Source organism: Camelus dromedarius, chromosome 30 (genome assembly GCF_036321535.1).
Source record: "Camelus dromedarius isolate mCamDro1 chromosome 30, mCamDro1.pat, whole genome shotgun sequence".
NCBI lineage: Eukaryota > Metazoa > Chordata > Mammalia > Artiodactyla > Camelidae > Camelus > Camelus dromedarius.
In genome coordinates this window covers 8005282-8032143 of record NC_087465.1, presented here as the reverse complement: position 1 = coordinate 8032143, position 26862 = coordinate 8005282, and the positions used below count along the sequence as shown (strand labels likewise).

General features: G+C 36.3%; 1 long non-coding RNA gene across 1 annotated transcript in view; it reads left to right on the top strand.

Annotated features, from left to right (window-relative positions):
* Positions 1-26862, top strand: part of LOC135319692 (uncharacterized) — a 257014-nt gene that overhangs the window by 47984 nt on the left and 182168 nt on the right. The window contains exon 2 of the long non-coding RNA XR_010378515.1: positions 19569-19636. This is a non-coding gene — a long non-coding RNA (uncharacterized LOC135319692). The remainder of the gene's footprint in view (positions 1-19568; positions 19637-26862) is intronic.

Sequence of the window (26862 nt, the reverse complement as noted above, 5' to 3'; positions counted from 1 at the left end):
ATCCTGCTCTGCTCCATACTGTTTCCTCTGAGATTTTTTTTTTTTTGGATGCCCCTCCCCACACCGTGATAACTGCTTGCAACGATGCTTGCAACACCGAGGTGTTTTACAGAAATCATTTTAATTTTCACAATAATGCTGTAATACAGTTACGACTTTGCCAGTTTCACAGTTTATTTAGTCAACTGGGAAACACTTGCTGGATACCTAATATAGGGCATTAACGATGTTAGTTACTGCAGTTGTGGTTTTTGCCCTGAACTAAAACTTAGGGTGATTGAAGGTCTTGGCCAAAATCAGTAAGTGTCAGAACTCAGCATTTCCTTATTTGTTCGACCTACTCTACGCCTGATTCTGACACATTTTAAAACGTATGTGTGTATGGTAGGGAGGGGCGTGAGGTTGGGGGGTAGCTGGGATGGTTGGGGGCAGCTGAAAAAGCTTCCCGGGTGTTTTGAAGCCTCGTCCTCCTAGCTGGCACCACTGTGTTGAACCGTACGTAGCAAAGCCCTCACCTTACTCTGTGTAATTCGTTTATATATTCAGTACACATTGCCCTGATTGTGGTGTTTTGCTTCTCTAAGGAGGAAGGGAAGTCACAGTGACCGACTGAATAGCAATATTTTGCTAGACGTTTTGTGTACGTTATCTCCCCAGTCTCGTAACAGTCACTCAGAAGGGCATTTTAATCCTGATATGACACATAAAGAGCTAGAGACCCAGCTGGGGAAGGGCAGAAGTGGACCCTGCACCCAGCCTGTGTGTTCCCAGGGCCCTGCTCTCTCCACCACCCCATGCAGCCTCCGTGTCTGCGCTGGAGCATGTACTCCTTAAAGAGAGGGACCGCCTTTCCCCTCTTCTCCCCTGCTTAGCACAATGCTTTGCACAGAATGCGCTCTCTTCATACATTTGTCTAAGGAGTGAAGAACCATAGCAGACCAGGCAACATTCCTTTGTTCAGGGAAATCAAATGAGCATCAATGTATAAAGCTCTTGAAGAATAAATAAGCCATCGGAAATTATAATGTCAGACTACATTATTACATTTCACAGTTTTTCACAATTTGCACATTCCTACTGATCCATGAAATAATTTAATTACATAGATTATTGCATTATGATATAGTTCGGTACTGCCATTTTCCCCAGCATGTTGTTGGATGGAGATAAATTCTTTCTCAGAAAGAAAATATATAACAGAAGAGTCTAAATGAAGATGAAAGGACTTAGATTCAACTCTTCCATCCCCAGAACAGAGCAGGCCGGTTCCCTCCAGCATCGTTTAATGATTTTTTTCCCAGGGCAGTATTCCAAGTGAAGAAGCTTCAATCATTTCTCAAGGAATGCTGTGGAGAAATTGAGATATTTTAATGGAAAACTGTTCTGGCTAACTTTTTTTCTTTTTCTTTTTTTCTTTTTTGGAGGAGAACATATTCTGACAGTTATCCTCATTTAAACTCTCAAGGAAATCAGAACCTTAAAAATGCCTTTCTAATATATTTCATAGTCACCTTATTGTAAATATAATTCATTTATTTTTTCCTATTCATTCTAGGTAACTATTTTTATTGAAGTTTGGTCTATTTATCCACATACAGTTATTATATCCCTTTGATATAAAAACAGCCTGTTTTGTGTAGTTCTTTATCTTTTAAGGCATTTTAATATTTAATTTTATCTTCATTTGAGGTTCATAAAGCTCCTTGTCAGACTTTCTGGTTTCAGTTCACAGAAATGTGATCAGCTTACGTCAGCTAATGGGGGTTATGGAGATGGATAGGGAAATCTTCATAATCTTGTTGGTGGAAGTCAGAGAACTTAGATTTCAAAATTTACATCATTGATTGAATATACTTTTTACAGTACATTTAAAGCAGGTCATTTTTTCCCCCCTTGATAGCTGTGGTGGAGGTTAGACATCTATCTACGTTTGTCTCAGTGTCTCTCTGCCTCTGGATTTACTTTCTTCTCTTCTTAGAACTTCATGGTTACCACTAACTCATGATTTCTACCAATTCATGGGTTTTGTTTACTGGCTTCTCTCTGTGTTTCTTTTGACTTTAGTTGGTCTTATGACCTGCGTGTTTCTCTGTATCTAGGAATGTTGAGGCAGCCTGTTTTTGTTGATTTCATGTGAAGCATGAATCTCTAACACAGACACCTAAGGGTAAATTGTTTCCAGCAACTTGCTCAGGATGGGGCTGTGAGTGTGTCCAGTATTCTCCTCCAGTAGAACTTGGCACTATTTGGATATGACAAATGTGGAAATGAAATCTCAGAAAGTTTGCATGATTTGTATATATCCACCCAGCCACTGGAGGCAGACTGAGAAACAAAGCACAGTTGTCCTGAATCATATCTGGTCATGTCACTAACTCACTGAGCAAAGCTATCTTATGCACACTTAGCTTGTTTTAACTTAGTATCATAAGTGCCTCGAATAAGTTATTTATCTTTATGAACTATAGTTTCTTTATTTGTAGAATAGGAACCTCCAGGAGTTGCTGTAAGACTAAATGAGATGATACATATAAAGCTGTTAGCACAGTGCTAAGGGGCTAATGGCTTGTAACTATCCCTTGTTTTTAGACTCTAGGGCATCTGAAATATTTGAGCATTTGCATCTTATAATTTTCTTTTTTCTCCAACATTGTCCACGGCTCTGTTTATTTTCTCAATTGTTGTCCTTTGTAAAAATATTCTCCCATTCCTAAACCTGTCAGATTAGGATGGTTAGACAAATCTGAGGAGCATGACGGTTAGCTAAGATTTATTGAATAGTAATCTGCTAAGCACTTTACTTATATTATGTCACTGAATTTTTATAACATCCCTCTAAGATGTATACTTTTTATCACCCTCATTTACAGATGAGGAAACTGAGGCTCAGAAAGTTTAAGTCACAAAGCACTGCAAGACACAGTTCCATCTGACTTCAGTGATTATTCCAAGAGGCGTCTCTCTGACCTCTGCCTGGCCAGTTGATCATTTTCTTCTTTGCTTTGTTTTTGTTTCTGTTTGTTTTAATACAGACCTGGAAGGCAAAACTCTTTATGTCTCTGGATGCTCAGCTTTAAAGACGTTGAACCCAAAAGATGTAAATGGCTATGTTTCCAGTATTGAGGATAAGCCACTCTGAGAATGAACTGACAGAAGAAGAAATAGAGCAGAGTAGGGAAAGAGTCCTAATTACATACTTGGTTTCTGTTGTCCCTAAGTAGCTGTACCCTCACTTTTAAGTACTTTGGATAGGATTAAATTCAGTTAGACACAGCATTTAGCACTTTTTTTTTAAAGCTAGTTCAGCTTGCTAGCGAAACATTTTGTCTGATAAAATTCTCTGCCTGTTAAAGTAAAAAGAAGTGGGGTACAAGACTATACAGATTATAAAATGAGAAAAATAATTCCAGTAAGAAAGAAACACATAGAAAGACATTAAAGTTAGAGATACATAAAAAAATGAATGGAAAAATTTAAAAACTGCACTGTAGAAAATGATTAGTAAAAATGGTGAGTTTTAGGAATTAAAACTTTATGATTTTATACATGAACATGATTAATTCCATAATAAGGTTTTGTGTTCATTTCACGGTCATCATGCTGATGCTAAACTTTATATCTTATTGATTTATTAATTCATTATTCTTTATTCATTCATTCATTCATTCACTAATTCATTTATTTATATTTAGTTATGTTAATTTCCTTATTCGTTTACCAGGTACTATTTATATGTTACGGTATTTGGCTTCTCTGTTAACTAGAATAGAAAAGCAAATATGACTTTGTCCCTGCCCTCTTGGAACCCACAATCTAGAGATGGAAATAGATAATTACAGCCTAATCTGCTAGTCCTGTAGAAAAGGCAGTACTATGGTAGCAACAAGGACCAAGTGATTTTATTGAAATTCAAACACCAGGTCAAGGAAAACCTTTGTATACATGACATGAAAAATAAAAACCATAATGCAAAGTGAGTTAATAAATTTGACTCTATTATAAATAACAAAAATGTCAAAAGCAAATGACATTCTAAAAAAATGTTAACCTCTCAAAAAACTAGGACACATAATATACAAGGAACTCTCACACACTGATAATAAACTAACAATAAAATGGGCAAACTTTCTAAATAAAGCTGCCCAAAGAAATAGAAATGCCAATAAACACACAAAAACACAATACAGTACATAATAGAAGATACAAATTAAGACAGTAATAAATAATTTTCAAATATTAGATGGGCAAAGATTGAAAGATTGGTAATACCAATTCTCTCTTGGTGAAGATATGAATGTGAGATATGAATGCTTTTTGGAGGCCAGTTTGAAAAAAAAAACACAGAGATGTAACCCAGAAAATATTTTATTTTTGGCCCAGCACATATTTAAATTAAAAGATATAATACCAACGCCATATGTAATAGTATGATATTGGCACCAACATAAATATCTTTTAGCAGAGAACTAATTGATGCTGTATAAGAGAACAGTATACACACACTCACATATATATAGGAGTGTTTGCATGAACATCAAATATGTACCAAAACATCGTTAGTAGCCATTTCTAAGAAGTGATTGGTGATCTAGGAAGAATGGGAAATCTTAATTTCTGCTTAGACACAGCTGCATATTTTGTCCATTAAAAAAGAGTCAGATTTAATCATATACTGAAAATATCATAAAAACAAAAATATTTTAAATAAAAAAAATTCAAAAAAAGAGGAAAAATGTGATTTTTGTATGAAGACAGTGTCACAATAGCTTTCACGCAGCAAAAAAACAATTAAATGAAAAGTGGACTTGATCTTGTAAAGTGAATAAGAAGTTGGTTTAAAGATATGTGTGGAGAGATTTTGCAGGGAGTGAGGAAGGGGGTGAGAAGGGGGCAAAAATAGCCCAGGAAACAAAGAGAAACAGAATAAATTAATCACCTTCCTTTCCAGTGCTTTGAAATTCCAGAGTGCTATTGATGGTGGCTTAAGCCTTCATCACCTGCAAATCTCTTGTGGTTTTGATACATGCATTTTTTCCTAGAATCTTTCCACTAGAGATTGCTTTATTGTTTAAGCAGAAATCATCATCACCACCATCATCATCACCACCACCATCATCATCACCATCATCTCTATCAAATCTCACACAGAAATTCTTCTATTGTGATTTTCAGCACTACGAAACAGGACCTTTGGAATTACAGAAAAAAGCAATTTATCAATTAATCTGATCATTCCCTTTTCCCCTCTTCTGTACCATAGTCCTTATCACTTGGTGTCATCTATTTCTAAATGACTTAAACAGTGCAGCTTCTCTTTCTCTTGTAGGACCAAACCACCAGATAACAGATCTGGTTTTCTGGACATGTTCATGATGTCCAGCTAAAACACACTGGCCTCTAGTCACAAGTCCTGACTTCTTTTATACTTTTCTTCATGATATTTTATAACTCCTCTGACCATCATTTTTTAAATGTTCTTTGGATATTTTTGAATGGATATATCATTTTTCTTCTGCTTGTGTTATCATTTCTTGATTTATCTAATGAATTTTTTTGTTAATTGAATTGTGGCCATAACATTATATAAACTATAATACATTTTTCTGGAGAAAATAAATGCTAAAGTCATTAATTTTATTGTGCACAACAACATCCGATCGCAATGTTTAATTACAAAAGCCAGATTTCCAACACTTAGAATTTTTCCTAGTAATACCTTTCTTTTGATACGGGGTAGTTGCTGAGAAAGAAAGGGTTCTCTGCATTCTGACACATGCTTTAAAATTCATGGCCATTTCTCATACCTTAAAAAGCATCTGGTGGGCTGTATAAGGGAAAAGGGGGGATGGGCGGCAGGCGCAATAGGTTCTGCATTAGCTCGTTAAATACTAAAGTACCATTTCTATTTTACATAATTTAACGTGGCAAACTATAAAAAAGGTGAAACCGGCAACCCCTAGGCATGCGTTTTACAACATCCTCATTTAGATGCTAATTTTGATTCTAAGTGTATGACTGGCTTAAAAAAAAAGCCATTAACAACGGGGCCAGATTACTTAAAAGGGATTATTAGGCAAATATGTGAGGGTGTTCTGATACCAAGTGGCCTCTTTATGACCAAGTCCAACTACCTGAAGTAAAAAGGGATATAAGTATTTGTTTTAAAATAAAAGAGAAAAATCATATAACAGAATTTGAAAAAAAAAAAAGAGAAAAGTTGATAATAATCATCCAAACATAAATCATACAGCTGAAAAATAAGGTTACCTTTTCCCTAGTGCTAGACGGACATGAATGACCGTAACATCTACAGCGTTCAGAAATACAAGTAGCTAGATGTGATGGTGAAATGGGTTAATAAAAATCCGTTTAATAACAGTTTAATACCCTCCTTTTGTGTGAATAAAATCCACCATGGCAGAAAAAGTGGAACAAGGGAAATAACAGACAAGAGGGGAAGTCTGTAATCTCCAGCTGAGATCGAACTTACGACTGGCAAAAAATGATGCTCTAATGATACTGAAATGAAACCTGTCGGACAAAAGAGAGATACATAAATGTATCCTACTGCATAAATAAGTGAGTAAAAGAGGATAGGCAGATGGTTCTGTAAGTACATCCCGGCCGAGAAATGCTGAACTGGCCTTGAAGATGGTGTGCTGCCAAACTCAGACAAATTTCTCAGTAAAAGGAGGACAAAGGAAGTTTAACCAGCAGAGCTAAAGCATGCAAACCCACTGAAACAGTTACATCTCACCTTTGAACTTATTAGACAATTAGTCTTTCTCATTTCATAATTGACTTTCCTGCTTTCAGTCTCTTACGGATAAAGTTCTTCTCCATGAGGCTGCCAGATTAATTTTCTTAAATGGCTTCTTGTGCTGTTGCTAATTGCTTAGCAGTTTTATATCTTTGCAAGAATATAAACAGTAAAGGGACAGGAGTTGTTTCTTACCCGTTTTGTCCTGTACCTTGTAGAGGGTTTTGCCTGTTATAACGTAATATATTCTTGTTGAATGGATGGATGGATGGATGGATGGATGGATGGATGGATGGATGGATAGTTTTAAATTCTTCCTCATTGGTCTACTGAATGTTAAAATCATATTTGCTCTGAACATCCAAGGTCCCTTTTATCTTTCCAACATTCTTTCCTGTTACATCAGATTACACATTATCCTCCAGCCAAAATGGATGACTCACTGTTTTCTAAATCCACCCTCCTTTCCCTCTTCATCTGTGTGCCTTGGCCCATGCTGTGAACTCCATCTGGAATATCATTTCTACTTTTCTGCATATCTGCCTCCCTAAGTCCTCCCTGCTTTCAAGTTCCATCATAAACATCAGTTTCTCCATGAAACCTTCCTCCTGAGTGAGTGTAATCTCTTTTTTCAACTTTCCTGATGCTTATTCTTTTAATATAGTCTCTCCTTTAATTAAACTCTAAGTCTGCTTCTTTTTCTTCTTCTTATTGCTGTTATTTCTCTTTCTAAATTTTCTTTTGTTTTATTCTTGCTATTTGACCCTAACTTTCTTAAGGACAGGAAGTTGAGGATTAGTTATCTTGCTGTCTCTTCCATATTGTTTCCAAACTGCAGATTTCAACCCATTAGTGAGTTTTAAAGTTAATTTAGTGGGTTTATCATTATTTTTATTAAATGGATTATAATAGTAAATTATTAATTAGAAGATGATAGAAAATATAAGGATGTATCACATATTAAAGTTAAGTATTGTTTCATAAAATTTTGAGTCATATAAATACCTTTGCAAGTGTTTACTATATCATAGTATAAAATATGTTCTTTACTGTTTCTCGCAATTAAAATTTTGAAAATCACTTCCATGTAGCATTTAACTCAGTTAATTGTATGCCATAGGCAATCATGAGTTTTTTTTTTAATGAAAGAATGGATTTTCATGAATTTCCTCTTTTGCTTTAAAACACCTGTATGCACCATCAGTTATACATATTTGTTCAGGTAGACTTAGTGTCAAAATAACACTGACAACCCCTGCTTCAGTTCAGGAATGATGGAAGACTTAACACTGACGGTACCGTTTAAAAACAGGAGAGGAAAATTTCTACTAAAATGGAAAGTATTGTTACTTGTCAGAGAGGCACTTTAATACTTAGATTTTGAGGTTTTTCTGTTTGAATAGTGTGGTCCATTTCTATTCATCGCTAATGCTTTTTGTTTCTTAATTCTAGTCTCATGAAAAGGCTCTAAATAAATGTAGATTTCAATTAAAAGAGTCTAGACTGTTATTTATAATTAACCATCCTAATGGTGTGAGATTGTTTTCTAGCCAAATGAAATAGAAATGGTGGCTTTTACAATAAATTCAGAGTTGCAGCTTGGAGCACGTTTGACTTTCTGTTATGCCAACACAGCTGGAGGCAGATGGTGACAGTGGTTTCGAGCAGCCCGCCCATGAATAATGGTAGGCAAGGGGTGCCCAGCCCTGCAGGAGGACTCTGGCCCTGCCCCTTTGGGGAGGGACTAGGAAACACCTCTTTGTGTTTAGAATATTGTTAGCCCTGAACAGGTTCAAGACCATCCACTAAAGAGCAGGAAACAGTGAGGGAGCAATGCAGATGGAAATTAAAGCGATTCCTTCACACATGAACACCTACACCCTTTCCCATGCCTCCTGTCAGGCTGGTGGAGGGGAGGGAAACACTTTCCTCAACCCTCTTAGGGTCCCTCGCTGGGCCTGAAAATTAAACTGACAAAAACAGACTAACAGGAGAAAAGCACAGAAATTTATTTAATGTAAGTTTTACATGACCTGGGAGCCTTCATCAGGAAGTCAAGATTCAAAGAAATAGTTAAGCGGAGTGTTTTTGTACTATGTTTGATAAGCAGTAAAAAGTCGTAGGGAAACATGAGAGGACAAAAGGGTGCAAGCTCTGGGTAGTAAACTAGGGGAAAATGAGCAAAGTCTGTGCATTCTGATTCCTCTTGGCATCTCTCTGTCTCTGGAGATAAGGATGCTCCTGTCCTCCAGACATAAGGAAGCACCTCTCACGTGAGGGTCTCAGCACCTGCTTCAGGGGAGAAAGGATAAGTGAGAGTGCTTCTTGTGCTTGCCATTTCTCAAATTCCTTCAACTTAAAATAACCTGTATTCCAGGGTGTCATATTTTAGGGAAGCATGTTCTGAACCCCGTCACTGACATGACAACCAGAAAAGACTGCACTGGCCTTTAAGAAATTTTAAAGAGGTTTAAATTATTTAACTTGAAGGTTATTGTTTATATGAATTAGAAGCTTGAGGTCAATAAGAATTATTATTAGGGAGATAGTATTTGATCCTCCAGACACAAGAGAGTAAAAATAATTTTGTTAAAATGTTAGCATGATTGTCCCTTAGTCCTCCTCTGAAATATTTGGTTGCGATGACTGTAGATTGTCCTTTGGCATCAAATGTCAGCATGTGGCCTCGTGCCAATCTTTAACCTAGAACACGCTGTCCAATATGGTAGTCACTCACCATATGTGGTGATTTTAATCCTAATTTAAATGAACAGAAATAAGATAAATCAAATTCCTTAATTGAACTAGTCACACGTCAAATGACTATTTAGACAAAATATTCATAGGTCCTTCGTGTTTACCCTCCTGGCCAGTAGAGATATAGAACCTTTGTGTCATTGCAGAAAGTTTTATGGGTAGCACTGTTCTAGAAATTTCATCCTTAGTCCCACACTGTAGAATGCCAGGGTAGTATATAGGGTCCCTATGTCCACTTTGAAGAGTTGTATGCTAGCTGGAGCTGTGTTCTATTTTAATGTCCACTTAATGTTGACTTAGTAACCCCCCCCCTGCCATGGCCAACTTCTTTTTTAAGAATCAGAAGTACCCAAAGGCACTTTGTTCAGATTATTAATAGGTGGGGTAGAATTGACACTTTTTTTGGGTAAATATTTATTGAGTTTTTAACTATACCATAGAATGTGCCAGGAATTGCAGATAGCACAGATATGCAGAGAGACATGATCCCTGCCCTCATGGCAATAACACTGTAACAAAGGACACAAATAAAGACTAAATACACACCTCGCTAAGTGATAGAATTCCACTGGAGAATAAAAAGGAAAAAATCTGACAGTACTGAAAGATGAACAAAATTATTTAAATTAATCCACTAGTCTTCCGGTAATTCATTCAGTTTCAGAAATATTTATTATTTTTACATCAAACTGAAGAAGATTCTCATTGAAGGACTGGTCAGGGGAAAAACAGACTCATTAATTGAGTCCATGCTGCCAGATTTTTATATCATTAGATTGCATAAAGGTTATTATTTTTATATTTATCGAAAGGCAGCAGGGGGAGTTTCCTTACGAAGAGTAAATGGGAGTGGATGCCGATGTTTATTTTATTAAAAATTAAAATAATAATAAAAATAATGCTAATAATGCTAAACATCAATAATAATAGCAATGAACACTTATTGAGTACTGTGTAGCTTTATATATTGATATAAATCATCTCATTTAATCTTCCCAAGACCCCTATGAGATTGGAACCAATATTACCCCATTATGATGAAACTAATGTTTGGGAAAGTTAAGTAACTTAGTCAATGTCACACAGTAAAATGGGTCTTAGGACCCAGGTCATTTGATTAAGACATGGCGGTTTGACATGATACTGTCATAGTTTGGAAGAAAGACTTGTCAGTTAGCAGTGTTTCAGGGTCCCTGCTGTCTGAAGATCAAAGTTCTGATTTGTAGCATATGCTGATTTCCACGATGGAAATGCTCCCACCATGGTCAATTTCAAGGAGCCAACATGACACCATCTAGCTCCCGGAATCCTGAATCTCAGCAATTAACTCGAGCCATCTCTTGCACAGCTTTGCTGGAGGTGACCAACCCTTCAGAGGGTCTGGGGGCTCCCACAACATGTTCAGCAGGGGCAGGGGTTGATCAGCAGATTTGCAGGCTCAGCAGGGATAGCATTTCACTGCAGGGCACAGGAAGGAAAAGAGAACGAATCTGGGCTAGGCAAAGAATGTTTGTGGTCTCAGGAAGGAAGAATTGGAATTTAGGATTGTTTGGCTGAGAAAAGGAGGAGCCAGTTGCTGCAAAGGATGCGGATTTGGTCTAGGGACTTATGAGATTAAAAACAAACAAACAAAAAAACTTATTAATTAAGAGAGAGAGTTGAGGGCAGAAACACTTGCTGTTTTCCTTAGTTGAGAGAGAAAACAGGTTAAGAACATAGTCATATTTTCCATTTCTGTGAATTCGTAGGAACTTTCCCACAGAAATATGTCTCTGAAGGTGATAAGACTATGAAAGTAAAAAGTGAAGTTCATTGCTCATTTAGCTGCCATAAACCACTTCTAGAATAAGATCTGATATATGTGCCTGTGTATATGTGCACATAGAGAGAGAGAGAGTTAATATGTGGGTATCTGAAAAAGCACCATTTGATGTATTGAAGCATCTAACTTCACATTTACCAAATGTCGGCCAGCCCACTCTCTCCAATGTTTACCTTCTGGAAACACGCAGCTTGCGAAGTGAATGGAAATCAGTTGTGTGCGCGGGCTCATCGGGCACTGAAGGATGTGGCTGGGCTGCAGCAGCTGCTGTGTTCTGGCAGAGACTGCATCACTGGGAATGCTGCAGACTGAGAAGCTTCCTGTCAACTGGTGGCACTTACCACCAGGGAGCAGAGGCCCTTTTACACCTGCTTTAATCTGCAACTTTAGGAATTTATTCATGTTTCCTACTCTGCAATGTCTTCTTATCTCATTCACAACAAGAAAAAGATCTATGAACAGACTGACTGTATCGCTCCTGCCGGGTCTGGGAAGACAAGTGTTGTATATACGGATGGTGGGTTGGGTGGAGTTAGTTCCTTTTAAATGTTGTCCTGCAGCCCTCTGTTCCACCTGGACGAAGCCCTTGGTATATAGAGAAAATACCAGCTTATGCTAGGGAATGAGCGTTTTTCCTCTGGGAACCCAGGAATGCTGTCACACTCCAGGGTGAGGGAAGAAAAAGGGAAACGGAAGGCACAATTGTTTCAACTTCTCAGGGTCTCACGATGTCAGCGTTGTGATACTCTGTTGGTTAATACATAGAAGTGCTTGTAAGCCCTTCACACGCTGGTTCTTCTCCAAATAGAAACATGAACCATTGCTTCTTTGTGGGACACAAGAGACTTAAAAGGTGGTGCGGTTTTACATGAGGTTCTACTTCTCATTCTTTTTCTTCTCTTTATTGAAGTATCGTCGATCTACAGCATTGGGTTAATTTCAGGTGTACAGCAGAGTGATTCAGTTATACATATTTATACGCCTTCTGTCTCAGATTCTTTTCCATTTTAGATTATTACAAGATATTGAATATAGTTCCCTGTGCTGTACAGTAGATCCTTGTTGTTTCACTTGTATATGGAATTAAAAAAAAAGATACAGATGAAGTTACTTACAAACCAGAAACAGGCTCACAAACATAGAGTACTTCTGGCTCTTTTACGATAGCTGTCTCTCCTTCCACATCCTCACCATGTTAGAGCTTCTGAAAAGCTGAGGTCCCACACACAAGATCTAAAAGAAAAAAAAATCACATGGGTTTACACGGGTCTGTTGTCTTTGGATTGCTTTATTTATTCAGTGAGCGCACACACATTTATTCTCCAGTCAGGTGGTAGTTGAATTCTGTTCCTGGTGAAGTCCTTAGAGTTAATGAGCTTTCGGAGAAATCAGTGCCTAATTTTGTTGTCTTTTCAAGAGTGTCAGCGAAGCTGCTCCTGAGGTTATTCCATTCACTTTATCACATAGGCTGAGGAGCTTGTCACACGTGCTGGGCAGTTAGAAGGATGCCTGTATTGGTCAAACTACTGTGAGGTGTTTGTATTATATATTTATTTATTTTCTCAGTACAGTCACCAAAATGGAGGCAGGAACAGGAAACGGGTCCTGTTCAAAGAATAACATTTCATGGTCTACAATCAAATAGCTATTTCCCAAGAAGCCATAAAATTCGAGCCAATTCTATTATTCTATTACTTTTTACTGAGTACCTACAGGGTAATGTGGCAACATACTGGTTACTATCAAATACCAAAAGTCTAAGAAATGTGATAAATTATCATTGCCTTGTTTTAAGCCTTCTTAGTATTTGAAATATAAATGGAGATTTAAAAAAATTAATCCTCCCTCTACAAAACTCTATCATTTCTCCAACTATTTCTCTGTCGTTTCTCTAGGGGTAAGAAAGATTTGAGGATTTTAATTTTTCTTGTATTTCTTTTTCATTTTGTTTAATAAATTGAGTAGTAACTTTCACAAATGATATTTTTAAGATTTGATTAATGGCCTCATGAAATATGACATGCTAAAAAAATGGATTCAATGTCTGCCCACTATGTAAGTTTAAAAATTGTAGAAAAATATTTTATTTGAACTCAGATGTAAGTATCACATAGGAGTTTTTTTCTTCCTTTTTTGCATTCAATTCTGGAACTGAATATTTTGGTTAAAGACCTTAACATTTTCCATTTTTCCATGTAAATTGTAAATTAGAGTGTTATAGACTGATATATCACTAGTGTATAAAATGCTATCATAAATTAAAAAGAATCAGCAAAGTCAATTTTAATATTGTCACTTAAATCATTATTTCAAACCTCATTAGTTATTTCCTGTCATAATAATAATGGAAGCTAGTGAAGTAAAATGTATTTACTTGAGTTGATTTTTAGACAAAACTCAAGATTGTGTACTTCTGATATCCATCCTGTTTGACCCAAATAAGACAAAAGCGGGGGAAGGGGCTCAAGATGGTCTCATTTTGTCACAATCAGAAGTCTTCTTGATTCAGTATGTGGTCTGAAAATAATGGGCCAGATGTACATCCTATGGGAACTTTCCCATGGCTAAGTGATTTAGGGCACAGATCTGATGCATTTTTAGTAAGATAGATCAATGGAAACTGAGATTTTTCTGTTCAAGGGCTTCATGAGCTTGTTTCGTTGTTGTGTTGTGTAGTAGTAATGGGTGTTGGCTTTTAGGTTTAGCTTGAGGTTTAGTTATTTTTTTAAGTTGCCAATTTGTTAAAACTTTATTTTGGTGAGTAAAACACGTCCAAATCACTTGTTTTCATAGTTTTAGGATTTTAGATTTCCAGAATATTTTCAAAAAATGAGTAAAATTTCACTAATAAAAGCTTTGGATTCCAACTTTTATAGTTTGGTCTGACAATGTGGATATAATTTGTGATGATTTTAAAATATGCATTGCTGTTCAAAACTCACTCAACAAAAATTTTTGTTATTGAAAAGAACATGTCCTTATATTTACCCTGAGCTTTCCACATTTACAAAATGCTTTCACATCAATGCCTTGAACAATGCCTGTTACACTTGAATGCAAATATGAATTCATTGTCTCATTTTATTCTCACAGCTACTCTGAGAAACTCGGTTTTATTACTTCAACGTTTCAAAAGAGGATTCTGAAGTTCAGGAGCCACAAAGGTTTTACTGGCAAAACTGAGCCCCCAAACCAGGATAAATTTATCCCTAATCTAGTCCTGTTTGCTCTACATTGTTAATTGATAAAATAAATTATAACACCATCTTGCCCATGAATGTCTAGTCTAGATGATATTACAACATGAATTTCACTATCAAACATGTTTTAAATTTGTGGGAACACTCATACTAAAACTTAAGTAAATAAAGTTTCAACATAGATTGGGTATCTACTACACACAAGACACCTAAGAAAACAGTCACAAATTCCGCCCTCTTGAAACTTACATGTAAAGAGGGAGAGACCGATGAACACACTAAGTAAGCCAATGACACAGGGAGTTAGCAGGTGTTAAATGCTGTGGATAAATAAGCAGCAGGGACCTGAGAAGCTATTGGAATAATCCAGGTGAGAAATGATGGTAGCATATAAATGAGAAAAAGCAATGTAGATGGTAAAAGGCTGATATGTTTTGAATGTGCCAATGATAAGATTTGCTAAAGGATTGGATGTAGGGTGTAGGAGGAAACAACGAATCAAAGATAACTCCAAGATGTTTGGATTTAGCAACTAATATTATTGGATCTCCATCAACTCATAGAGAAAAGACTTTGGAAAGGCAAGCTTGGGAGAGGAGGGAGTCTGTTTTGACCACATTTGGTTTGAGATGTCCCTTAGCCATCAAGAGGAAATATGTAAGCAGTTTGGATGTGAGTCTGGAATTCAGGGGAGTCTGGACTAGATAGATAAATTTGGCTGTTATCAAGGTGTATAAATGGTACATAAAGTTTTAACATTGGATGGGATCAATCATGGTGTGAGTCCAGACAGAGAAGATGAAACAACCAAGAACTGAACCTCGGTCTACTCCAATGTTCAGAGGTGAGGAGATGATAAATTAGGGAAGGAGGTGGAAAAGAAGTGACAATATGTTACGAGGTGAAGTTGGAGCCAGGAAGCCAAGTGAAGAGATTGTTTCAAGGAGGAGAGATCAAATGCGATGAGGCTAATTTAACAATATAAACTTTCAGAAAATGTTTGAAGGGAAAAGCCTTTTTAGAGTGGGTCCAAGAGGGGGTGGAAAGAGAGGAAATGATAATACATAAACATCTTTCAAAGAAAGATCTATTTTAATGATCTATTCTAGAAAATTCTTTCATCCAAGGATAATTTCAGTAATAGTAACTGTAAACATTTGTTTATCAGTTAGAAGCTCTGTAAAAAAATCTCATTTAATCCTTAAAAATGAAGGAGAGGTTTAGAGGAAGTTTCTCAGCTGGACAGCAGGACCTGCCCATATCCGCTGGGTTCCAGTAATATTTCACTCAGAACAGCTCTTCATCAAATGGCTTATTTGGCCTCATATAGTCTTAAACTGAATTGGTACATGAAAGATGCTGGATGTTCATATGGCCAGGCTGGATTTTATAGCCTAGTTGGATCTGCTCCTGGCCAGCGATGTGACCTTGGGTATGCCACTTTATCTTTGTCAGTTTCCACTGCTGTCAAATGGGAATTACAATGTTTCAAGCTCACAGAACTGAAATGATGATGAAATGGGAAAAAACTAGTTTTTGTAGCCTTATCTGGATTAACCTGATGATTGCACATCTATAATTAATTCTTATGTGTAAATAAAAACAGAAGACTCAACTTTGATTCCATATCTCTTCATGTTTGGAACAATAATATTTCATGGTCAATTAACAGCACTGACTCATTTTAAAGGTATTAATATAATAGTGTACACGTGAAACAGTCTAGTATGGTATAATGTCGAGCAGATTCATGTAGAAAGTGAAAAATTTCATTTGATTTAAGGAGCAATTTTCAAAAAGAATTCTCTGATGGTATATAGTGTTTATGATAAACTTTTCATTTCACACTTCTATCTTTGGGTCACCAGAATTTATTCACTTTTATAACAAAGAACCATGACCATTATAATGGTGCTGTGTACATGTCTGTCTATCCCTGTCTAGATCTTTATCTATATCTATGCCTATATATTATGAGGCACAGTGCCACCAGTTCCAGAAACTTAATCTTAGTTTGGCTTTATTTCTTTTTTTTTTTAATGAATCTCAGGAGGAAGTTTTTTTAAGTTCATTTTATGGTTCAAGGCAAGGAGTCATATGTATAGAACAGGACAGTTGGGGAGAAGAAAGAGAAAAGAAAATCTTTATTATCAGGTAGACCAGATTTCATTTTAAAAATACAATTTTTCCAAGCAGAGGCTTCCAACTCTTTTAAATACATTGTGTTGTGTTTCTCAGTGCCTCCCTTGTAGAGAGGACTCAACCCCTTAGAAAATCCTGGCTGAGAAATACACATGATGGTCTTCATTCTATCCGTTCTAGAATCTTTTTATGATCCAATAATGTGAAAAATATGAACAGCTTAGATTAGCACTTCCCAAAGTGTGTTCCTTGGAGCACGTACATCAGATACGTTATCAGGAAGGGAGTTCTACAATCGATTGTATTTGCGGAATCCTGCGTTAAATGATGTTAATCACTGAGCGCTTTTAATATGTAAAAAAGGTGCATCGTGAATTTTCTAGCATATGCATCCTTATGTTGCTTGCTAAAATTATTTCATGATGGAATCTTCATTTTATAAAACATTAACAATGCACACCTTCGGACAGTCGATCTAGACCAAATTAAATCCCTTCCAAAATATTAGCACTGTTGTTCTTCATCTTCGCCCACATCTTTCCTCAGTAGCAACGCTTGCACAATCACAGCAAGGCTCGGGCAGCCCTGCCTGCCCTCTTGCTTCTCTCAGTCTGCCTCTGGCACCGTCTCTTCATCTTCTACAAATAATGCTGGACAGAACTGAGGCACTGTTGATTCAGAACCTCAGAAACCAACTGATGGTTCACTCCTTAGGGAAGCAGAACCAACCAGTACAAATGGCTTTATTGGATGGTGGGTCGGCTTCATGAGAAAATATCCTGCAGGTGAGAAGGAGAGATTCTGAGGCTGATGGATGACTAAACGAGAGAGTAGTTGAGAGGAGAATTAGGTTTGCTTTTGCTCCTGGGGAGAGAGAGAAACCACGAGATCTGTCATGAGGTTTTAGAAAACACGAGGCAAAAATTCGTAAGCAAAAGGCAAGGCAGGTTTTCAGCATTTGGTTTTAGATGCAGACCAGCTGACAAGATGTAGGGCTGAAAATGTTTAATACATCTCTTAAAATTTTTATAAAGTTTATGTTAATGCCATCAGGTTTCACAAGAAAAATTCCTTTCATAATTCTTAAGGTTACTATAAATTCCTCATGCACTCAGATAGGTTGACTGACTATCTTAATCCCTTGGAAAAGTTACTCCAAAATTGCTCCATTTATTGTGAGATATTACAGCTTTATAAGAGGGTGGGTTAGAGAGAGTCCTTCAGTGCAGAATGATCAGGCAAGTCAGACTTCATGGTGATGATTTCCCTGGACAAATCATTTAGTATCTATTGACCTAATTTTCTTCATTAGTGGAAGGGGATGCTGAGGAGGAAGGAAGAGAGAACACACACATCCACAAACAAGGAAAGATTCTTGGCTAATTAGCAGCAGACCCTGTTGGGGCAGAGTCAACAATGACAGTGCAACGATTCCTGTCTTCAAAAAGCTTTCAACAAACTAGGAAGAATCAAATGTGTTACAAAACTAACAGCGGCATGCTAGGGGAATTCAGAGGAGGGAATGCTCATTTTCATGGGAGCTCTCGAGAGAGCTCCCTGGCGGTAATCTGTGCTAAAAGTTATGACTAATGGGTATGGTATCAATGCCAAGAACTTGGAATGATTAAATAAGAAGTTCAGACTAAACAAGAACAGCAGCAATGTTAACACCTTTCTTCCCAACCAACTGGCACTGGGAAGGCAAAAGAGAAGGAAATATGAGAGAACAGTTCTAGAAATGAACTCAATAGACTATTGATTAAAAATGGGGCTGAGGAAGACACAGCAATGAGGAAGACACTTCTTAGTATCTCTAAGAAGTGCCAGATAGCAGCAGGTGGCTTTGAGACTCAGTGGATGGGATTATTAATGAGGAACAGGAAAGTCAAGAGAGGGAGTATTTTTATGCCCAGAGAAGGTGGAGTGGAGTGGTGGAAAGTATATTCTATTTGAAATGAGAAGCTGAGATTTGGATACCATCTTGGACAAAATGTAACTTCTGTGAATTTATTTTTCTTAGGTAAAACCTCTCTTGCAGACCGGTTAAATGAATTATGCGAAAAATTTATGGAAGTTTCTATTTCATAATTGGTGCTTTATAAAAGTTTGTCTGGAATTGAATCTCTGGGTTGGAGGGGAACGTAACTGTAGTTTACCTAGGTCAGTTATCCTTTCTATGTTTGAAGATGTTCCCCAGCTTTTGCACCAAATGGCCATTCTGCTCTTACTTTGACCACTCCAGGGACAGGAAACCCCCTACCCTGCAAGATACTCATTTTATCTATGAACAGTCCTGAGTATAAACAATCTTCTGTGCATCGTGTGAAGTGTCTTGCTAAAGGACCTATTCTCACCTTGCTGTGCATGAGAAGAGCTTCAGCAGTTTAAGGTCCTCATGAGATTCATGTTGGATTGATCTGTGGGCACAGGAATTTGTATTTTATAGAGTTTTTAAGTGATTCTGATTAAGGAGATTCTTTGATAAGAAGTAGCCTAAACTTCACCCACAGGTCTACTATGATTAAAAAAAAAATTTGCTGCTGTGACCTCAATGACTGTCTTCTCCAAGTAGAATGTGAAATTATCATGGGTAAAAGTGCTTTGGAAAAACAAATATAATACATAATCTTGAGATGAAAGAATTTTCTTAAGAAAATGGTGAAATTACAAATAGTTTTTATCATAATAACAATTTTTACTTAATGAAATTTTTCATCTATATTGAATGCCTTATTCTGTCTAATATTTATATTTTATTATTTTCTCATTATACAGTTAAAGCTTAGAAAAGTTGCTTCTTTCCCAAGGTCATAAAATGGCACAGCCAAATTTCAAACACATTTTTTTTTGTCTTATTTAAAAACTAAAGAGTTTTTTTCTTTTGTAGCCAAGAAAAATCTTCTAGGAACCTTATGGATGTGGCACCTCAAGGAATATACATATCCCCATTTAAAAGTAAGCACAACTATTTCATCTACTAATGTGCTTTCGTTTATCAGACTTCTATTTGTTTACATTTTTATTGTCATCATGTTACCATGTGTGTATTAAACAGCAAAAAAAAAAAAAAAAAAGACTCCAAAGAAGGAGTCATTTGAATTTTCTTCTGGGAATATTTTCCTGTGATCTTAGCTCCCTAGAGGAGCCTTGTGGGGTTAGCCTGAAAATTCAGAGAGAATGGGATGGGGAGCGAAGAAAGGGAAGAGTAAGGCATAGAAGACTTTTTTTCTGTTTCACAGTTTTGTTCAGAGCTAGCTGTGATAAGTCTCTACATATTAGGTCTATGCCAATTAATTCTGAATCTGCCAAGAGTTGTTTCATATATTGAAAAATTTTAAATAATGCATGAATAATTGTCTTGTTAGAGTGGTACACTTTTTTTTTTTCAGTCGTGTGATTTTTAAGTCTTACACAATATAGACCTGAGTTCTAATTTTTCCAGACTGAAATATTCCTACTATGGTGATTGTCACCACAGGAAAAAAAGAGACTCATAGATCTTGGGTTCCTTAACCAGTATTTCTCAATCCTCAATGCAATCTAAAATCATTTAGAGAAATTCAAGAACTATTGATGGTCAGCTTTTACTGGAGACCAGTCATAATTAACTGAACCTGTGAAATGGTACTTGAGTCTGTATTTTAAAGCTGCCAGACAATTCTGGTGTGCACCAGGGTTGAGAACTATAATTTAGCTCCATGTTTGGAATCTAGCATGAAATTGGAGCCTGTATCACAGCTGTAAATGGAAAACAAAAATGATAACCAAAGCAAAACTGAGTTCTCAGTATCTGTAATCCTTAGGAGAAGTGCTGGCTATGAAGGGTAAACTGCCTCCACATAACAAACTCATGAAATTTATATGAGGAGAAAGAAAGATTTTTAAGTAGAAAAATGAATGATTCTCAGAGAAATAGAAATGCTGCTCAGATAACGCTTGAGAATCTGAGGATAAAATTACAATTCAAACATCACCTGGGTAAAGTCTAGCTTCTTAATATCTTTGTACTAATGAATCTGAGTTTATTTTAATCCTGATTCTTAAAAAGTTAAAATTTCACTTAATGCTACAATTTTGGTTAATGCTCTGTTTCCAAACAGAACAATTTCTCTTTAAAAAGTGCAAATTTCCTTAGTGGGCTGCATTTTTACTGAAATAACAGCATAGCTATTGTCCTAAGTCACTTCTATGACCAAAGAAAGCTGAAAAATTGAAGCAAAAGAATTACATTATATTTTTGACTAATTCCTTCAGTTCGCATTATCTTTGACGTGTTGAGTTCTGGTCGCAACATATCATTTATTTAGCTTTACTTCAAAGGAGGATGCTTTAATTTGTCAAGTACTTGATTCTTTCATAAATGATACATTTGCTTGTAGAACTTGCTTTAGAATCTCAGTTGAACATTACTGGATCCTTTTTGTATGTCACCAAGGTTTACTTGAGTTGAATATAAATGTACTAGCTATTAGGCAACTGTTCCTGTAGCAAACAGATCCTGACCATCTCAACATGCCAGTAGTATAACATAACGGCCCCTGTAAAAGCACAGCCTGGAATTACTTTGATTACGGGGGTTCCAAGGGTTCCTGTGATTGACTCCCACAAGGCTAAGGGCCATTTCAACTGTGGAGGACATTTATTGTGATGAAGTCTTTGAGGGGTCTCAACAGAATACTGTGAGACTGAAGTGGGGTTACTTAGACATTCTCTTGCCAAGAGTGGTTTCTAGTTTTGGTGTCATTCTGAAAGCCTTTCACTGTCCCCACTGTCTTTTCCTCACGTAAGTCCTTATCTTTGTGACCTACTATTACCTCATTCATTTTCAAGGAAAGTTGGTTTGGCATCATTTAATTACCCAATCATTAAACTGCTCCCCTTTTGTTATACATTAGCTCCTTCCCCTTCCCGCCCTTGCACCCTCTCTCCCTCCCTCCCTTCCTTTCTTTCATTTTTTTTTTCTTTCATTTGCTCTCCACTCTTCTTCCTTCCCTCTCTCTCTCCCTTCCTAATCACAGTTGCTGGTCATAATCAGAGTATGACTGAGTCGCGAGGTATCCGTTGAATGCTGTAAGTCTGACACTTCCCAATTGTTAGGGGTTGTTTTGAAGGGCATAAATTGAGCTATTAGTTCAGAGTATTTGAGCTTCTTTCTTTTTTCTTGTGCTTTTATCTAGTTTCTGACTTTTAGATCCTTTGCATCATTTTGCAAGGTTTTTATAAAGTCATCCCTTTGTGAAAATGTACTGCTTTGTTGAATCTCATGGAATTTTTATTGATTTGCAGTTCCTTCATCTTGGGACAAATCCTCAGTTACCTGGGATGATATATTTTGTGTGTTAGCATTCCCTTTATTGTTTGCTATATATGTTCTCTTTGACGTTTGGATTTTCCAGTCTTCAAGCAATGGTTTTATCTTGAGTTTTCAATGCACAGTTTCCAACACTTTATGTTTGAATACTTTTTGCTGAGGTGAAGTTTTTTTGGGGTAAAATTTATTAGTAATTGTATTGCTCTTCCCTTAATTGGTGCTGTTTGGCAGAGTTTACAAAGCATGTGACTGGCAGCTGAATTTCTCTTTGTATGGCTGATGATCTGAATTTGCCCCTTTCTCTGATACTACAGACTGCATCTTGGCTCTGAGCTGTTGCTGAAGTCAAATGCCTTTGCTATTTCACAAGTTGTTGAATCTTAAATGGTACAATGTATGACAACCTTTTGTTAACTCTAAAGCATTGTATAAAAGTGAAGGATTACTATTAGCTGAATGAAAGATGTGTATCTTAATCAAATTTAAGCTTTTAAAAATATCAGTTTAATGAAATTATGTCATTTGATAGAACAAAGGAAAGGGGAAAAAGGAAGAAAGGGGGAATATATAAAAAGTCAAAAAGGTGAATATGTGAAAGGTCAAAACATGGAGAAAAAAAGTGGCTGCTATAATTTGGGACAACATCTAGGAAGGAAAAAGAAATTTGAAAGTGATTCACATGTATAGTCTATAATGACAAATTTGGACACAAAAAAACAAAGAACAAATTATATGTGTTATTTTAATGAATTTTTTTCTCTTCCAGTTTTACGGAGATATATTTAACATGTAGCATTGTATAAGTTTAAGATATGCAGCATAACGCTTTAACTTACATACACCACGAGATGATTGTCACACTAAGTTTAGTGAATATCCATCATGTTATATACATACAACACTAAAGAAATAGAAAAGATATATTTTCCTTGTGATGAGAACTCTTAGGATTTACTCAGTTAACAACTTTCACATATAACGTACAGCATTGTTAATTCTTTTTAATCATGTTGTACATTGCATCCCTAGTACTTATTTATCTGATAACTGAATGTTTGTACCTTTTGACTACTTTGATCCAATCCTTCCTCTTTCTACCCTCTGCCTCTGGTAACCACAAATCTGATCTCATTTTCCATGAGTTTGTTTGTTTGTTTTTGAAGTATAATTGACCTACAACACTATTAATTCTTGGTACACAAGAGAGTGATCTGATATTTTTATACATTTTAAAATGGTCACCATGATAAGTCTATTTGTTATCTGTTCCCATACAAAGATATTACATAATTATTGACACTATTACCCACACTGTACATTTCATATCTGTGAATCAATTATTTTGTTACTGAAAATTTGTACCTCTTAATCTCCCTCACCTATTTCTCTCATCTCCCTCCCTCCTTCCTTCTGGCAACCACCTATTTGGTCTCTGTACCTATGATTCTGTTTCTGGTTTTTTGGTTTGTTTTATTTTTGAGATTCCACATATAAGTGAAATCATGTAGTATTTACCTTTCTTTCTTATTTATTTCACTTAGCAAAATACCTTTTAGGTCCATCCATGTTGTTGCAAATGGTAATATTTCATTCTTTTTTATGGCTGAGTAATATTCCACTGTATACATATACCACTTCTTTATCCATTCATCTATTGATGGCCACTTAGGTTGCTTTCATATCTTGGCAATTGTAAATAATGCTACAGTGGGTACATATATCTTTTCAAATGGGTGTTTTCATTTTCTTTGGGTAAATACCCATGAGCAGAATTGCTGGATCATATGATAGTTCTGTTTTTAATTCTTTTAGGACCCTCCATACTATTTTCCAAAGTGGCTGCACCAATTTACATTCCCACAGCAGCATGAGGGTTCTCTTTCCATCCACATCCTTGCCAACACTTGTTATTTGTTGTCTTTCTGATAATAGCCATTCTGATAGGTGTAAGGTAATATTTCATTGTGGTTTTAATGTGTATTTCCCTGTTGATTCGTGATGTTGAACATCACTTTATGTGCTTGTTGGCCATCTCTATGTTGCCTTTGGAAAAATGTCTGTTCAGATCACCTATTTTTTAATTGGGTTATTTGTGTTTTTTTCTATGTTGAGTTGTATGGGTTCTTTGGATAGTAATCATTTGTTAGATATATAATTTGCAATTTTTTTCTCCCATTCAGTAAGCAGCCTTTTCATTTTGTTAACATTTTCCCTCTCTGTACAAAACTTTCTTAGTTTGATATAGTCCCATTTGTTTATTTTCACTTCCCAACAACGTTTATCGAATAGTCTTTCTTTTCCCCCACTGTATATTCTTGCTTCCTTGGTCCTAGAATAGTTTCTTACGTGTAAGTGTGGGCTCATTTCTGGGCTCTGTTTTTGTGCCAGGACCATACTGATTACTCTTGCTTTGTAGTATAGTTTGAAATCAGGGAGCATGATGCCTCCAGTTTTGTTCTTTCTGAAGATTGTTTTGGGTATTAGGGACCTTTTTTGTTTCCATGCAGATTTTAGAATTATTTGTTCTAGTTTTGTGAAAATACCATTGATATTTTGATAGTGATTGCATTGAATCTATAGATTGCCATGGGTAATACAGTCATTTTAACAAGATTAATTCTTCCAGTTCATGAACGCAGTATACTTTACCATTCTTTGTCTCAGCTTCAATTTCTTTCATCAATGTCTTATAGTTTTCAGAGTAAAAGTCTTTTACCTCTCTAGATATATTCTTAGTATTTTATTCTTTTTGATGCAATTATGAAACTGGACGTTCTGAATGTTATAATGTAATAACACGGAAGATCAGATTCTCCCTCCTTCCCAGGGCTTTTTGTTACAGCTTGTTAGAGTAGTTGTTGTTTGTTTGTGATTTTTCTGAACTAATTTTCTAAAGTCTGTATTCTTTATTGTGTATGGCCACGGAAGTTTATGTTCCATTAGCTTAGTACGCAGCTAGTGGTTTGATAGAAATTTTCTCAGAATTGAAGACTGAGATTCAGCTCTTTTGTTTTTATTTAAGCATTCACCTGCTTGCTGTACACGTTTGATTAGTTTCCAGAGTTCTCATGGACTTCACTTTGACTGCTTTTGACAGTGTATTTGCTGCTTGTGTGGAGAGACAGGCTTTTGGATTTCCTTACTCCTTCCCTTACCAGGATGTTGTTCTACATATATTGACATTCAGTTTTAACAATAAGCAACTCTTGTGTGAGATGATGCAAATAGAAGTCTATGAACCCTGCTTCCTTTCTCATGTGTCCATCTGGTGGACCTGGATTCATGAGAAAGTCCCCAGGTGGGAACAACTGGATCTACTTAAAACCAAATGCTTGGCCTATTCCTCTGCTGTGACCCTTCCCACTGTGCTCCAGCAGTGCTGAGCCTAGCCTCTGCTCACAAGATGGGATACAGAGCAGCTTCTCTTCCAGCTGCTCCCATGACAACAGGTTCTTATGCTTTTTCTTGAACATATTTATTGCCATCTTTGTGACTGGGTGTACAGGTTTATTCTTTTTTCAAAATTAATGACTTAAACTTGTTTTGTGTACAATATTTCCAAATATTGAGCATTATTTATACCTATTTGTGAAAAATTTGATTTACTAGAAGAGTAAGTATGTTTTCTTTGAAAAGAACATGAAGCTTTGATAGCTTCTTGCCACTAATTGTCACAGTTTTGTAGCAGACAATGGTCCAGCTACCAGAGGCAGAGCAAGAAATCTCCAGGTATTTTATATTATCTTATTTTCCTCATTTCACTCTCATTTTTTTGGATCTGTGTATGAAATCATCATAGTTGCAGATTCCCATTTTAGATTTGCCCTGGAGCTCTGTTCACTATAATATTTAAAAACAATAATCTGAGTAACTATATTTACATTTCTATTTCATTGATATTTTTAATGCTTTGATGAATCAATTTTGAACCATTATCTAGTTTCTTTGAACTAATCAAGAATTTAAAAAAACCTAATAATAACAAGGAAAATTTAAAAATAACAAATGTCATGCAAATAATTAGAAAGTACATGTTTTCCAAGATAAAAAATACTAATACTGTCTTTGAAAGTGCAGGCACAGCACTCAATAATCAACAATTATTAAATACATTTGACAATTTTTAAAACATCGTGGATTTATATTTCAAATTTGTTAAATAAATATTGGCAAAGCTACCTCACTGTTTCTTGTCCTGAAACTTCCAGACCGTTGGCACGTACCTTTGTGCTCTATGTAATCACTAGTCTTATGTGTCCCGCACCCCAAGGAAATTTGCACTGAGTCACATCTTTTAAATGACTATAACAACAGTAGTGAAGGTGAGCCTCTGCTGCAGGTTTACATGCCTGCTGATATCGCTTTAGCGGTGTGTGTGCGTGTGTGTGTGTGTGCACATGTTTTGTTTTAATCCAGCTACATTAGACTAGTACTAATATTAGAACCAAGGTGAAATAAAGTTTTCCTGAGAATGTGATATCAATTTCTGTCAAGTCATACTCTCAAAATCTTCAGGTTGCATATTGCATAAGTCTCCCTCCCCTGGTGCGTAAATGTATAATTATGGAAGTTTATTAATTGAATTTCCATATTGTATTTACTACATTTATATCAAAACAATAGCTACCAGATGTTTTGCTGTCTCTCTCCCACCTCTTAAATGTTGATGTTTTCACAGGTTCTGTCTACGGCCTTTTGCTTTTCTAAATCTACTTGTTTCTCCCGACAATCTCACACTCTTAGCACTTCATCTACTGATTACAGCCAATGAATCCCAAGTGCATATTTCTAGTGTTGATCTCTCTTATGAGATTCCAACAGCCTCTCCTCTTGGGCATCCACAAATACCTCAAACTCATCCTGTTCCAAA